Source organism: Schistocerca americana, chromosome 1 (assembly GCF_021461395.2).
Source record: "Schistocerca americana isolate TAMUIC-IGC-003095 chromosome 1, iqSchAmer2.1, whole genome shotgun sequence".
NCBI lineage: Eukaryota > Metazoa > Arthropoda > Insecta > Orthoptera > Acrididae > Schistocerca > Schistocerca americana.
In genome coordinates, this window is record NC_060119.1 from 283,114,116 (window position 1) to 283,130,102 (window position 15,987).

Consider the following 15,987-nt stretch of genomic DNA (forward strand, 5'->3'; position numbering starts at 1 on the left):
TTCCCAGCGGGGTAAAGGATTTTCTCTGCCTCGTGATGACTGGGTGTTGTGTGTTGTGTGATGTCCTTAGGTTAGTTAGGTTTAAGTAGCTATAAGTTCTAGGGGACTGATGACCATAGATGTTATGTCCCATAGTGCTCAGAGCCATTTGAACCATTTTTGATTGCTGCACAAACACTATGTATGTGTACACCATAATTACTCTACCCATGCTGACATGGGGGTTACACTGGTCTGGTGGTGACGTTCCCGTGGTGGGGGGAGAGGTCCACTGGCGGCCGAACGGCACAATAACCGTAAACCTGGGTTCGGTCTTGGGCGGCGATGGGGTGGGTGGAGTGCTGTGTCCTGTTATGGGGTAGTGAACCACTGAGGGCTACGGCTGGACGAAGTCTCTGGGTCGTTTCTCGGTCCCCGGTCCGATACGCAGTACACACACACACACACACACACACACACACACACACCACCCCTGCCGGATTCTCCATCCTTGTTAATGATGGGCTCTCATCAAACGCATCCTTGATCACTATGTAGTCTAGTTATGGCAGGTACTTCATAATCTGATGTGTAATAGGATAGAAGAGGGGGCTGCTACTAGTCATATCAATATCACTATTAATACTACTACTACTACTACTACTACTACTACAGCTAACCGAAGGGTATCGACTTTATTAAACAGTGTAGGGTGCTCAACTTCTCCCCAAGTTTTATCGATGGTTTCCTAGGTAAATCCTGCCGTAATATGCCAGTCCTTAGAAAGAAGCTGCGTTACCAGGTATTTAATGCTAGAATCTCGGATTTATATGCCAAGAAAGATATTTTGAATGAAAGAGCATATATGATGTACTTAGAAATTTCGAAGTTTTATTCTGTTCACTTTAACTTTCAAATAGATGCTTTTTGTTTTAGGGCAAGTGTGGTTGGCTCTACAAATAAAAGAGATTGCCAACAGACATGACAAAAAAATTGCTAACTTAGTTGAGAAGCAGGAACGCGCTAACAAAATGACTAACACTAATTTTACAGCTGAACCTAAAAAATTCTTTGACCGGGTCATTAATAAGACAGAAATTGCATTTTCGCCCCAAGAGGAGTCTCTCCTCTCTAAAGGATTAAAATTTAATTTCGAGCCTAGCACCGCAAATCCGAAAGTTCTAGAAGACACAATAGTTCACTTGAAAATCGGTCTAGATTAGGCCAAAATGCCTAATGAGAAACAAACCCGATTGGCGTATGAGGCCTACAAAGTATGAGTAAGGTCGCACACAGTGCTCATAAAGAGGATAACACAAGTAAGGTTCTAAAGAGTATTAACCGCAAACTAATACAAAATGATGCCGATAAGGGGAACTCTGTAGTTATAATCACAAAGCACGAATACATAGACAAGACCGAGGCTTTTGTCAATGACAACGGGATAGTTATGCTTAACAAAGACCCCACTATTACTCTCCAAAAAGAAATTAGAGCTGGGATCCAAAATACTAAAAATTTGATAGGAGAGTTCCGGAAGAAAGGGCTGATAAACATGAATCTCAAGCCCCCTAAATTGAGAAGTCAGTTTAAAGTTAATAAGTTCAATCACCCAATTCGCCCTATCGTTGACAGTACGGGAAGTGCCTATCATAAGCTGGCGAAATACTTGCATACTAAGATTAAAGAAAATTTCGCTTTTAGTAAAAACTATTCCGTTAAAAATTCCATTCATTTAGCTACCAGTTTACGCGAGGTATTTTGTTCTGAAGATTCTAAACTAGTATCGTTTGACGTAACAAGTTCATATACTAATGTACCGGTCGACCACACACTGGAAATACTAGAGTGCAATTTGCGTCACCATAAAAAACTTTTGGATAAAGAGGTCAATGAATTGATGATGCTGCTACGGATCGTTTTAAAACACCACTACTTTACATTTAATGGGAAATTTTACTTACAGCCAGCAGGTTTGGCTATGGGGAGCCCCCTAGCTGGGATTTTATCAGAAATTTTTATTAACTACTTAGAGTCTGAGTTTTTTGCCAGTGACAGAGAGATTCTTAGGAGAAAAAATTTTTACAAAAGATATGTCGACGACATTCTGTTAATCATTGATGGTTCTCAATGTGATGTAGACCATATGTTTTCGATTTTTAATGAGCTTCACCATAATATCAGTTTTACAATTGAGCGAGAATCCGATACTAGGTCATTAAATTTTTTGGACCTCACTTTAACTATGGTTGACAACCGCATTAAATTTGATATTTATCGGAAAAACACGTTTTCCGACAATATTATACCCGCAGACTCGGTCCATCCGTACGCCCATAAGATGGCCTTTTTTCATTCTAATATTCACAGAGTTACAGCTATGCCTCTTGCACCAGATGCGGTAGAAACTGAACTGGCCACACTTGAGAATATTGCTATAAATAATGGTTATAGGCCTCAGTTGGTAAGACGGATGTATAACAAGAAAATAAATAAAAATAATATCACGTCTTCCACCCTAGAGGATGCGTTACATGACAAACAAGTGGCAACGATATCTATCTCTTACATAGGCAATATAAGTTACAAATTGGGGCGTTTACTCAGAGCCCATAATTTCAGAGTCGCCTATTCTACTAATAATAGTTTATATAGGAATTTAATCCACTCCTTGCACAATAAGAGCGATAAACTTTCCCAATCAGGAGTATATAAAATTACATGCGGGGATTGTCCAAAATTTTACATCGGGCAAACGGGACGAGCTCTGGGTCTCCGGTATAAAGAGCATATTCCTACTAGAAGCGGTGACGGTACTAAGGGCTCTACTTATGCGAACACCTTGTGCAAACGGCTCATGCGCCGAGCCCTCCAGTTAATATCGAGTTACTTCATGCCGAGGTTAAGGGCTTAAAACTGGATGTTTTGGAAGAAATGCAGATCTTTAAGCATCTGCAACATACTAAAGACAATATCCTTAACGACCAACTCCTACTAAGGAACAGAAAATTTTTTGAAGGTTTCGCACCTTTAATTTGTTCTTCATACTTGTAAATCTGATGATCTGGGGATTTTCACATGCGTGCGCTGATTGGCGAGCGCGGTTGGTCAAGCTGTTCATCTTTTTTTTTTTTTCCTCATTTCCTATACGATGAAGGTGATTTTATCTCGTTGAACACCTCACGTTTTATCCCTATATCTTTATTACCACGACGTCTTTAGATTACGCCCCCTCAGCCCTCCCCCCCCCCCCCCCCCTCCAGGCTAACTATTGGCTTTAGGAATAGTTTTTAAGAGTTCCTCCTGTTGTCATAGGTAGCTTCATATGATTCTTTCCTAGCATAAGCAACCGTGTGCGGTTATTTTTAAGCTTCATCTCCGATTTAGCTCGTCACTTATTCTGTCCATTCTATTTTTTGATATACGTTGATCCACGGTTGGGAATGTAAGGGCTATTTAGCCCCGACCCATGTATAAACTATCATGTATTCGTATGCGTATGCGCATTCAAGTAACTTCCCTTGTCTTGCGCATGTGCATAGGTAGCGGGTCGGGCGTGTAAGTGAGCGACCATTTGTAGCTGCAGTTTTTGGCGGTTCATGGCCCATCGAACATAGGCCGGTGTGAGGTGGAGGTTACACCATTAAGTTAAGTAACGGTTTTAGACTTTGTACACATGTACTGTTTGTGTTTCCCTTTTTTCGTTTATAAATGTATAGCTATTGTGTTCTTTTAATCATTGACAAAGATCTTCTTAGGCACTTGTGGGTTTTATTGTTCTGAAGAAGGTGTAGTTATCTACGCCGAAACCTAGGTTAACACTAGGTGACTTTTCGCAATTCGAAGGGGGTTTTTAGTTTTTAATATATTAACCAACGATTGCTGACGCGCTGCGATGTTGAAGGTTCCTAACCGAAGGTGATTGTGGTGACGGTGGTGAAGGCACTGCTGCAGAGTGCCAGCCCCCTAGCTTGACCAGACCGAACAACAAGGTTGCGGGGAAGCGGCCTGTTGTGGTTGTAGTATGTGACGGTATGGGCGTTGGGGGGGGGGGGGGGGGGTCGGCCCTGGACATGTACAGCAGATCGCGCACATGGCACTTGCACTGGAGTAAGCGAGGAGGTAGCCCACGGCCAGATATTGCTAGTTGAGATGTCAGCAGAACAATTCGACAAATACTGCGCAATTATCGTGCATTATAAAATAAAGTGTTTGTGTACCACTCATAAAGGCAGAAATGGGAGCAACATCAAGGGGAACAGCGCGGATTAGGATCGAAAGCGTAATGAATTGTCACTATACAATTCGAGAATTATAGTGGGTAAAAAAAATTGTTATGTTGCACAAAGCAACAGCAACATCCAAATTGAGTAGATGTTTTTAACGATGTACTAATTGAAGATTTATTTATGTATTACGTCAGTTGAAGATGGGCGAAAGCCCGAAAGGTGTACTGGCATCAATAAAAGCACATAAAAAGTGGATGGCCACTGAATTTCTTACATCTATAAAATTCGGTATCCGATAGCAACATTTTAGTCCTTCGTAGTTTTCCCTCATTTATTGTGAACATCGGTTAAATGGGAGACGTATGTTAGGAAACCATTCCCACATTATTGTGCAGCAGCTGCATCGTAGCCCTCAACTTTATTGCGTGCAGACAACATATCGATATTTCTGTTACTTGTTTCTTGGGACATGTATGGTTGCCCAACAATTAATTTTCTATTTATGGTGTGTTAGATCCCCATTTTACGACCTCCTCCGTCTGTTATCACGGTCTCAATACTAACTAAATTAAATTTATTCAATTTTAGACTAGAAGGAACCTTGTCGCACGTTATAGGAAGCGCATATTGACAATTGCGTAAGGTTGTCATTCGTAGAGATGCCTCTCCGCTCCTTACGTTTATTTATGAACTACTATTTCCTCTTTAGTTTCAATCTGCGACTTGAAGATGATCACAACACCGAATCTAGCTGTACGTGGGTAAATATGCATTTAAAAAAAAGGGCTCTGAGCACTATGGGGTTAAACTTCTGAGGTCATCAGTCCCCTAGAACTTAGAACTACTTAAACCTAACTAACCTAAGGAAATCAGACACATCCATAACCGAGGCAGGATTCGAACCTGCGACCGTAGCGCTCGCGCGGTTCCAGACTGTAGTACCTAGAACCACTCGGCCACTCCGGCCGAATATACATTATAGCACCTTTTGGTTGTTGCTGGTTACGCTGACAATGACGTTAGTGCCCTTGCACACAACTCATATATGCAACTTCGACAATGAGAAGAAGTAGATCAGGCTTAGGTATACTAGTAAACAATATGCGCAGTCCCTCTTTGATGTATGGTTCCCTATCTAAATATATGGTTACATAACTAAATACGCTACGAAATACAATCTGATGACGTAAAATCTGAAATTTTGATACTCGGCGGTACAGACAACATGCATTTCTAGATTGAAAAAACGATTAGTTTGCCTTCTCACATAACATACGAAGCATGTCAATTGATGTTTTCTTGCCTTCTCACGTAACGTACTAAGCATGTCAATTGTTTCTTTCTTAGTTTAGTATATCGTCCATATTGTTTCAGTTACTATCTTTCAATACATACAGCCATATCTTAAATCTGCACGCGACAAAGGGCAATGGAGAGTCACATTTCCTCTATTGGTAACAAATCTTACTTATTATAAGAAGCAATTGCGATCCGACAAAGTTTGAATAGCATTCCAATATTGAGAGCGGCACAGGGAAATGGACTGGAAAGTGGTATAGCAACATATGCAAATCATAGTCTCTGGACAGTGAGTGACTGCGTGCGGTAGAGCCTATACATTTCTTAGAAAAACGCACGATTCATTGACAACAAAATTTTCACCCAAGAAATGTTTTATTGACGCGTGTGCAGTAATCATCGAATATTACAGAATATCTTTGAAATGGGTTCAGAATGAACACAGTAAAATCTTCAACGAGAGGAAACATACGCCTATGATCCAACCAACAGCAGTCAAACTTAATAAGTGCGCAATGCAAACAACAATTCTTTGAGTGAAGGGACAATATCCATTATTGACTTAACAGGAAGTAAAAGCTTTCTAAATTGAACCAAAATTAACAGTTAGCAAAGTTACTGGAAAGTGATTAATTTTGTTACCAGGAATGAGAGTTATAGTTGAGTTGATGTATCCACAACAAGTACAATTAAACTTTAAGAAGGAAAAGCCAAAATTAATGTTACCAATAAGCATCAAAATTTAATTACAGTTAGAACATAGGCCACCAATGCACAGAGAAACTGAGCCCTAATTTGGTGTACTTTAAAGTCCCACAGAGACAGAGTTAAACAAGGAAACAAGGAAACTATTACTCCAATAACATAACCATTGCAACTGGATTCATTTACTGCAAAACACATTCACCTTCCAGATGCAAGTACACCACTAATTCACATATTCACAACTTGGTGCTCGAAATACTACTGCACGAACTTTCCAAAAGAAATCTAGCCAAGAGACTCTTTAGACAACTGTAACGAACCACACGGATGATTAACTTTTTTTCACGACATAAATTTTTTATTGGCCGCAATCGATTTAAAGAAAGAGAGTCGCTATACAAACGGTACGTGGATAATATCGCTGTAATTTTTGATGGTAATATTGAACAGATGAACTTAATTTTTGTTCTTTGGAGCCCGCAGTGCAAAATATGTCTTCTAATGACGGGATTATTATGAACATCACCCAGCTGCACTACTCTTTAAATGGTTTTTAGTTTATAAATCAGTCACGGTGAGCCCATTTCGGCAAATTGCTATCGTCAGGTGCTCTGTAAATACGTAAGTAAGTGATGGTATTAATATAACGGTCTGTAACTACGATCATAAAAATTATAATACATACGTTTGATGTTTTTACCTTACATGTAATGTCGTTGCCACCATGTCTTGTCTTTTTGAAGAGTTATTAGTTTCTCCTCGGATGTAAGCTGGAGACGTACAGTGGGATTATAATTAAAGTTTAACTTTCAAAACGCTGTAGAAATAACACCACTGGCCAGAATGATGTCAAATAGCAATGGAATATAATCGGAGATGGGAGAAAACGTGCGGCAGAAGAAAGAAATATTGTTAAAATTGATCAGTAGGTGGCGCTGTATGTGTCAGAATACGTAAATGGAAACACCTGTCATGCACACGACCCACTGAAGCTAGTATAAACAAGCTTGGTACACGGCTTTTCCTCTTTTCGCGTTTGCGACGTTCGTCATGACTGTCTCAATGAAGTATCGCACTCTGCTTGTAAAGTGGTATTACAAGAATGATGGCAGTGCACACGTCGCTCTGCAGAAATTCCGGACACTAAAGGGTTTGAAAAAGGCGTTGGTTCGATGACTGCATGATTCGGAAATTCGAAAAGACGGGTTCCTTGGTGTGCAACGTGGTAGCGGGACGAAACGAATTGATTCGACGTCAGTGGAAGCAGTGGCAACAGCAATACCCGAGGAGACGAGTGGTGTTGTGCAAACGTGTAGTGCACGGAGAACTGCCCGAGCATTGAACATACGTGTGAGCATGATGCATAAAATCCTACGAAACATAATTCTTTGCTGTCCATTCAAAATTACCCATGAGCACAAGTTACTTCCTGGTAACCTGCCAACAAGAGAGACCTTTGTTTTAGAATTTCTTGCTCTCATGGAATTCGACAATGATTGGCCGTGGAAGATTTTGTGGACAGACGAAGCCCACTTCCATATAACAGGATATGTGAATACAAAAAATTGTCGAATATGGGCAAAAGAAAATCCGCACGCAAATCAATCAATACCACTTCATCCTGAAAAGGTCACTGTGTGGTGCGGGTTTACGGCATCATTTCTGATAGGGCCATATGTTTTCGAAGAGACAGGAGTTTCCGGTCCTGTTACGTGTGCTGTCACTGGTATGCGCTTTGAGTGTCTTTTGCGCAACCATGTCATTCCAGCTCCTCAACTGCGTGGATGTGTGGATGGGATCATTTTTATGCAAGATGGTGAACATCTGCTCGTTGGAAATCCTGTTAAGCAGCTGCTGAAGCTCAATTTGGGAAATGCTTGAATTATCAGCCGCCATTTCCCTACAGCCTGACCGTACCGTTCACCTGATCTTAATCCTTGTAACTTCTGGTTCAAAATGGTTCAAATGGCTCTGAGCACTATGCGACTTAACTTCTGAGGTCATCAGTCGCCCTGAACTTAGAACTAATTAAACCTAACTAACCTAAGGACATCACACACATCCATGTCCGAGGCATGATTCAAACCTGCGACCGTAGCAGTCACGCGGTTCCGGATTGAAGCGCCTAGAACCGCACGGCCACCGCGGCCGGCTAACTTCTGGCTGCGGTGCTTTGTGAAAGATTTTGTGTTCAGTGTTCTTATTGCAAACGTAGTTGCATTGAAGGCACGCACTGCGCAACACATTCTGAAGGTGACCCCGGAGACGCTTAGGGCAGTTGTGGAACATATTGTTTCTCGATTTCAACTTGTTGCAGAAAACGGTGTACAGCATATTGAACATGTTACACGGAAATTGATCATCCGATTTGATTTTGATTGATGCTTTTTATGCGGTTTTTGGCCTAAGTACAATTAAAAAGCGATTTTTTCCATCCGATGTAATATGACGTTGACGTGGTGGATGGACGTAAGTAACTAACAATATCACAACTGTACACCCATGCACACTGAGTAGCAGGGTTTGTTTAGCGTCAAACGTACACCTTAGGCAGTGTTGTATGATTCCTCTATCATTTGTAGTCGATCACTATTAAATTATGGTGCTTACAGCGCCATCCATTGCTACATTTTGTTACTATTTATATTTCTTCTGCCGTACGTTTTCCCCCTTCTCCGATAATATTCCGTTGCAATTTAACATCATTCTGACTAGAGGTGTTATTTCTACAGCGGTTTGAAAGTTTAATTGTAATCAACCTGTATACCTGACTCTAGTCGGTTTTATGTATGCTTTTTATTCTCTTGACAGCTTGGATGACAGTGGATCAGCGATATTACATGTTTAAATAATTAGTATTATAAGTGAGTGATTTGTGACAACTCGTTTTTTATTATTTTTATAGGTTTCGTTCTAATTACGTTTCTGGTAGGAGTTTGTTTTAATTTTATTTGAGATTTTCATGTTATATTTTTGTTTTTCTTTTTATTAATTTTGTAATTGCTTATGATTCGTAATGTTTTCTTGGTTGTATGTGTTTGTTCTATACTCTTCATGTTGTTGTATCTGCTGCTATGGATATGAGTTATTTAGTGTCTCTCATTTGTTACTTTACCCGTTTTCTTGCTTTGTAACGTGAATAAAATTGTCTAAGTGCTTTTTGTGTTTTACGTCGGTTTGTTCATTGAGTAAATTTGTGGTGTCACTGTATGCATACAGCTTTTAATAGGAATACTCAGAACACTGAATTCACAGAGAAGCATGCAATTCATGGCACCTTACAGTACCTCGAACTTTGTATGAATCCAAAGGGCGGTAACACAGAATGTGATGAATGTAAAGTGTCAGTTCATAATTCGTCTGAGCACCTGTAGTGTAATAAAATAGCCGTTTTACGTCACTGCTCGAATGGATGTTAGAAATCCGCGTTATGATCTAGTCCTGCAGAAAGTAATAGTATGATATTAAATATGTGGCGCAGGGGAATGATTATTCAACTAAGGTTGTCGACGATTTGTTTCTAAAAAAATGAAACAGAAATTGATTAATACAAAGTTCGAGGTACTGTAAGGTGCCATGAATTGCACGCTTCTCTGTGAATTCAGTGTTCTGAGTATTCAGTATGAAGCGGCCAAGAACTACTGTAAAATCCATTACTTCTGTCTCATATCTGACGAACTAGGAAGATGTCTGAGCTCTGTGGGTGTTTTTGTATCTAAAAATGACGGGTAGCATTGGGTCCATCATGAGGATCATGTAATGCTCTATAACAATGCTCGTATTAATGCTATTAAATGTGAGTGTAGATTTATCGGGCAAAGAAAGAAAATGGAGCCACTTGTAATCCTACATCCGCTTTAGCGGTACATTTGGCACGCAGTAGGTACAGTTTGCGATAACGTTAAATCTTGCATATGCAATCAGAAGGATCGGTCCTTTACATTTTGGAAGAGTTAGAAACTGTGAACTGCAAGATGCAACATCCAGACATTCCCCTCAATGAGCAAACTCTACTAAAGCATAAAGGGATGCTCAGCAACTATTTACAATTACTACAATGGTCTACACTACAGTAGGCTTCATGTTTGGTCACCGCATAAGCCGTATTTATAGCATCTCGTCTCCTGACTTTAGAGATTTCGCTTAATACTTTTAGTGCTAGCTTCAGTTTTCGTGTTAATAGGTTTGGAGTTAAAACTGTTCCTCAGTTACGTACTGTGTGTAACTCTGCTGCTACGTATATATTCAGAGATTTTTGGTGTTTAATAGTTGAACCACGTCGTCCCGTTCCATATCCTTACACGTTCAGTACTGGCGCGATCCGTCTTTGTCTAATGGAAGGCGCTTCCGTCGCCTGGTAGGTGAATCTTTTGTTGTAGTTTCTATTAGTGTGTCGCTGACCACATCGGCAGGCAGTCGGTCACAATCAAGTAGAGAGAGAGAGAGAGGCAAGAAGCAAACGTAACGTACGGTGAGCTGTTCAGGCAGCCTAACGGCCGCACGATTGTCTAAGCGACCAGTGGTCGGTAGAGTTGTGTTGGTAGGAAATATTAGGGCCTAAAGTCGACGCAGCCGGTTTACCCTGGATTAAGGAGGCATCGTTGTTGATGTGGGTGTTTCTGTGCCGTCTCTTCTTCCCTTGGGTGGGTGGGGGGTGGGGGTTAGTACTCCTTACTTAATTGACACGTGTGCTCCCGTGTTGAAATTACTCCCGCTAGGCTAGATTGCCTGTGGTTCTCCATCCACTCTGAGTAAAGTATTACATTTACCTTTTGGTATCTCTGTTTGGAATTATCTGAGTGCTATTTTTGATGTATTTTAAAATTTCTTTTAATTGTAACTTGTTCATGGTTCGCTTATTGTGTCATTCGTGCCAGAAATTAATTGTGTCATACGTTCTAGACCGCCACTTGCATTAGTGAGCACTGAGGTCGAAACTGAGTCTTCTTTGTATTGAAATTGTTACTTCCCTGACTGATGTGACGACTATGAGAATACCTAAGCCGTGGTAAGCAAACGCTAGCGGCCCGATGAAATTTGTCTAATTTGAGGAATTAAGTTCCACAACTCTACTGTGATTTTGCCCCTTTCAAAACAAAAAAATAATAATATTTGTAATTTGAAACTTCCTAGCAAATTAAAACTGTGGGCCGTACCGAGACTGTTGTAGTTGTTTGAGAGTTAGCCCTCAGATTTTTGCCTGTTACCGTTGGTCACTTAATGTACTGTGTTTGAGTACCCTGTGATTTATTGGTTACCACATTAACTTGTTGTATTTTACTGTAAGATGAACCGGTTAATCCTCTTCGTGATTCTTATTGTGTAACTCCTGTTGTAGTAGGTAAAATTTCGTTGTGGTTTGGGGCCACACTCACGTTGAGTTTCATGTCTTGGTCAGAGCATTTTCATATGTTCTATGATTATTGTGTGTGGATTATATGTATTCTTGTTTGCCCTCGGCTTTTCGAGCTCTTCGTAGCGTTTGGAGCCACTGTTCCGGGTTGTACGGGCGTAGCCTGTCCGCGTCAGCTATGCACTTGCGCGCAGGCGGCGTGCCGCTTCTCCTCTCACCGCACCCTCTGAGACGTTGCGGCCTCCCGGCTTGCTACGGCTTTCCCCATTAATTAAGTTCTGTCTCGTAACAATGTGGCGTTAAATTAACCGTAATTGTCCGTTATTACAAATCTTCTTACTCAGACCTGGCCGGTCGTACCTGTACCTTCCATGCTTTCCCTGTTTGACGTTTGATTTTAGCGTAATAGTTTTAATATTGGCGTATTGCTCGATACCTTAAATGGTACTTGATTATTTTTCCACGTTAGTATCTTGATTATGCCCAAGGGGCTTCTCTGGTTGATCAAGTATTTGGCATTTGTGTTGAGAACTGTTCTGTGCTCTTTGCATTAAATACTACAATTTAACTGGGCTGAGCTCGTCAGATACCATATTTACGTAATTTTCTGTTACTACACATTTTGTTAAGTTATATTCATTAATGTGAAGCGCCCTCTTCGGCAACTGTAACCTTTTTTATCATTGCTGTCATTGTTTGCCCAGCGCTAAACGAGTGTTTGAGTTATATTTTATTCTACTTCGTAATTTTTAGTCTTTCCTAAATTGGTACATTTTATTCGTTCAAATTAGCTAACTAATAATCAATTGGTTTAAATTAAAAATTTTTGGAGTGACTGCTTGAATCGTTGTATTTTATTACTGTTTATGGTATCCGTGCAGTAAAAGATTGTTGGCCTCTTGTGAAGTAACAAACGACTTGTCATAAATGGCCTGCACCTTTCCTAAGATAGTTTAGTTGTTTCCTTACCATGGGATGTCCACTAACATTTCATTAGTCACGCTGACTCTCAGCTACTGGAGAGTTAGTGCACCATGGTTATGTAGGTTACCGTATACGTTGTCAGAGGTTGAAAATACCGCTACAGTTGTAAAGTTCTTTTACCATCACACGACCGGTTTCGGGCTGATAAACGTCCATCTTCGGGTATGTCTGTTTGGTTTATTTTATATTGGGGGTTTTATTACTTTTATTTTGTGAAACTTTCATTACACATTTTTATTCTTGACGTTTTTACAATTATGTTACACATGATATGTTATAGTTTTATAGTTTTCTCTGTACCAGGCCTATCTAAGTTAACGTCGTTCCTACATGAATGTTAGTTCTAGCGCTGTTAGTAGCGGTTAGGGTTTGTGAGAACACATGGGAGTACTGCCACGTTGTTAGTTAACATTCCTTAAATTGTCCTCTAATCTTCAGTATTAGTTCTGGCAGCGACCAACACGCGTACTGTGGCGTCCCATTACGATTCGTGCAGCAGTCTTTTCAGCTATCTTACGCGGTTTCCACGACATGCAGTAGCCTGGGAACGCAAGTGGGAAGATATTTTTGAGGGTACAAAATGGCACTCTGCTGGATGTATATGTTAATTTTAATTTCTGAAGTCTGTGTCACATATTTATCCGTTCGTAATTGGTTCGTAGGTTACATTCGTCTGGCAATTAGTGTTTATTTTTTGATTCATTGCTGTTTTTTTCCGTTACGTCCCGTTTACCCGGTGTGCTACTGGTCGACTCAAAGAAGCATGTCTCAATTGCACGAGATCTCGCATTCTACTTGATAAATTCGTTGTATTTTTTCCTTGACGTGTGATTTCATTGTGCGCAAGATATCGTCTGCTGTTCATATTTATATGGAACCTTTTAATGTTAGTTAAATTTTGTATACTATACATCTTAGTATCCCTTGTCTTTTGTAGAGCTTGAAAATGAAATTTACATCCTGAAAACCGTGTCGTCTGTTCTCGTATGAAAATATACGTTTGGAGCACAGCCCTGTAGGTTAGTGAAACATTGACTGTGGGAAAACCGGAAGAGAAGAGAATCGAACCATTTGAGATGTGGTGCTACAGACAAATGTTGAAAATTAGGTGGTCTCATAAGGAATGGAATGAGAAGGTTCTGCGCAGAATCGGAGAGGAAACGAACAAGTGGAAAACACTGACAAGCAGAAGAGACAGGATGATAGGACATATGTTAAGGCATCAGGGACTGACTTCCATGGACTAGGGGGAGCTGTAGAGGGCATAAACTGTATATAAAGACAGAGATAGGAATACATCCAGCAGATAATGGAGGACGTAGGTTGCAAGTGTTACTCTAAGATGAAGAGGCAGGCAGAGAAGAGAAATTCGTAGCGGGCTGGGTCAAGCCAGTCAGAAGCCTGACAACAAAATAAAATAAAAAAATATTCTTCATCCAGATAAATAATTTGTCCATTACAAGTGGATCTGATACATTCATCATGAAAAATTTTAACAAACTTTGTGATGTCTCACAAATATACACTTCAACAATAATTTTGCTTCACCTCGGTTGCAAGAGTTCCGAAACCTGTACAGAAAATTTGAATAGAGATCAGAAGAAACATCATTTTCGGCCTTTTTATACATTGCGTGTTGCACATCGTACATTGCATGTTGTACCATCATATAGCGATAGCTTCAGAGGTGGTGGTCCAGCCTGCTATACACACCGGTACCTCTAATACACAGTAGCACGTACTCTTGCGTTGATATATGCCTGTATTCGTCGTGGCATACTATCTACAAGTTCATCAAGGCACTGTTGGTCCAGTATGTCCCACACCAGTATGTCATCCATAAGCTGTACTTCTCAATCTATCTCAGGCATGCTGACGTGCTGGCCACTCTAGACGAGCAATGTCTTTACCCTGAAGGAAGACGTGCACTATTGGAGCGCAAACTGTCGTCCATGAAGACGAATGCCTCGCCAATATGCTGCCGATATGGTTGCACTATCGGTCGGAGGACGGCATTCACGTACCGTCCAGCCGTTACGGCTCCTTCCATGACCACCTCTTCATTACGTCGTGCAGATGGACTTCGTCATGGATGTCGGAAGTGAAGTTGCGCATCATACAGCCTATTGAGCACAGTTTGAGTCCTAATACGATGTCCTGTGGCTACACCGAAAGCATTATTCAACATGGTGGCGTTGGTGTCAGTGTTCCTCCGAGCCATAATCCGTTGGTTGTAGCCCTTGGGCAGCCTGAGCGAGGCATGTCATCGACAGTTCCTGTCTCTCTGTGTCTCCTCCATGTCCGAACAACATCGATTTGGTTCACTCCGAGACGCCTGGACACTTGTTGAGAGCCCTTCTTGGCACAAAGTAACAATGCGGCGCGATGAAACAGCGGTATTGACCGTCTAGGTATGGTTGAAGTACAGACAACCCGAGCCGTGTACCTCTTTCCTGGTGGAATGACTGGAAGTGATCGGCTGTCGGACCCCCTCAGTCTAACAGGTGCTGCTCATGCATGGTTGTTTACATCTTTGTGTGGGTTTAGTGACATCTCTGAACAGTCAAAGGGACTGTGTCTGTGATACAAAATCCACATATAATGTCTATCTTCAGAAGTTCTGAGAACTGGGGTAATGCAGTACTTTTTTAGACGTTTGTAGTGTATTACAACATGATCAGAGTTATGCAGAATCCCTTTCCATGTATTCTACGTAGCACTAGTGTTTTCTATTTCCTGCAAAATGAAGCGATATGAACGTAGTGCTGTTTCGATAGGGAAGATTCACTTCTAGGAAGAGTTGGCAATGCTAGAACAAATTTGCGAGCTGATAACCCTGTAAGTAGTTGTCGTCTCTGTAGCGGACAAATAAAAACGAACTCGCACTAGGCATTTTACGGATACTATATAAAATTTAACTAACATTAAAAGGATCCACACAAATGTGAACATCAGGTGATATCTTCTGTACAATGAAATCACATCAATGTAAGAAAATGCAGCCCTCTATGTAACACACACACCACCTGACTCTACCACTGCGCGTGATCTCTAGGAACTAATTTAACGGACACGCTGATCGACCTGTACTCTTTTCATCGGGACTGCTACGTCGTGTAGTCAGCTATCTACCTCCACATTATTCGACAGGTGTAAGCTCAGAGTCCAGGCAGTGCTGCTGTCCGCCATACACGCTCTGGTCACTGCAGCCGCCTGCTTATTGACGCCGGTGCCGCTGTCCACTGCCGTCTTGATGCTCGGCGCATCCTCTGCAGCAAGGGAGCCGACACGCAGGGCTTCACGCCACCTGCCGACAGGAGCGGGACCTGGTCTGTGCCGCGAATCAGAAGACATTGCACCACATTTTTGCGAATGTCAAACTGATATTAGGTGACTCTTTACTCGTTCGGGGTATTTAACATCATATTTAAACGATTT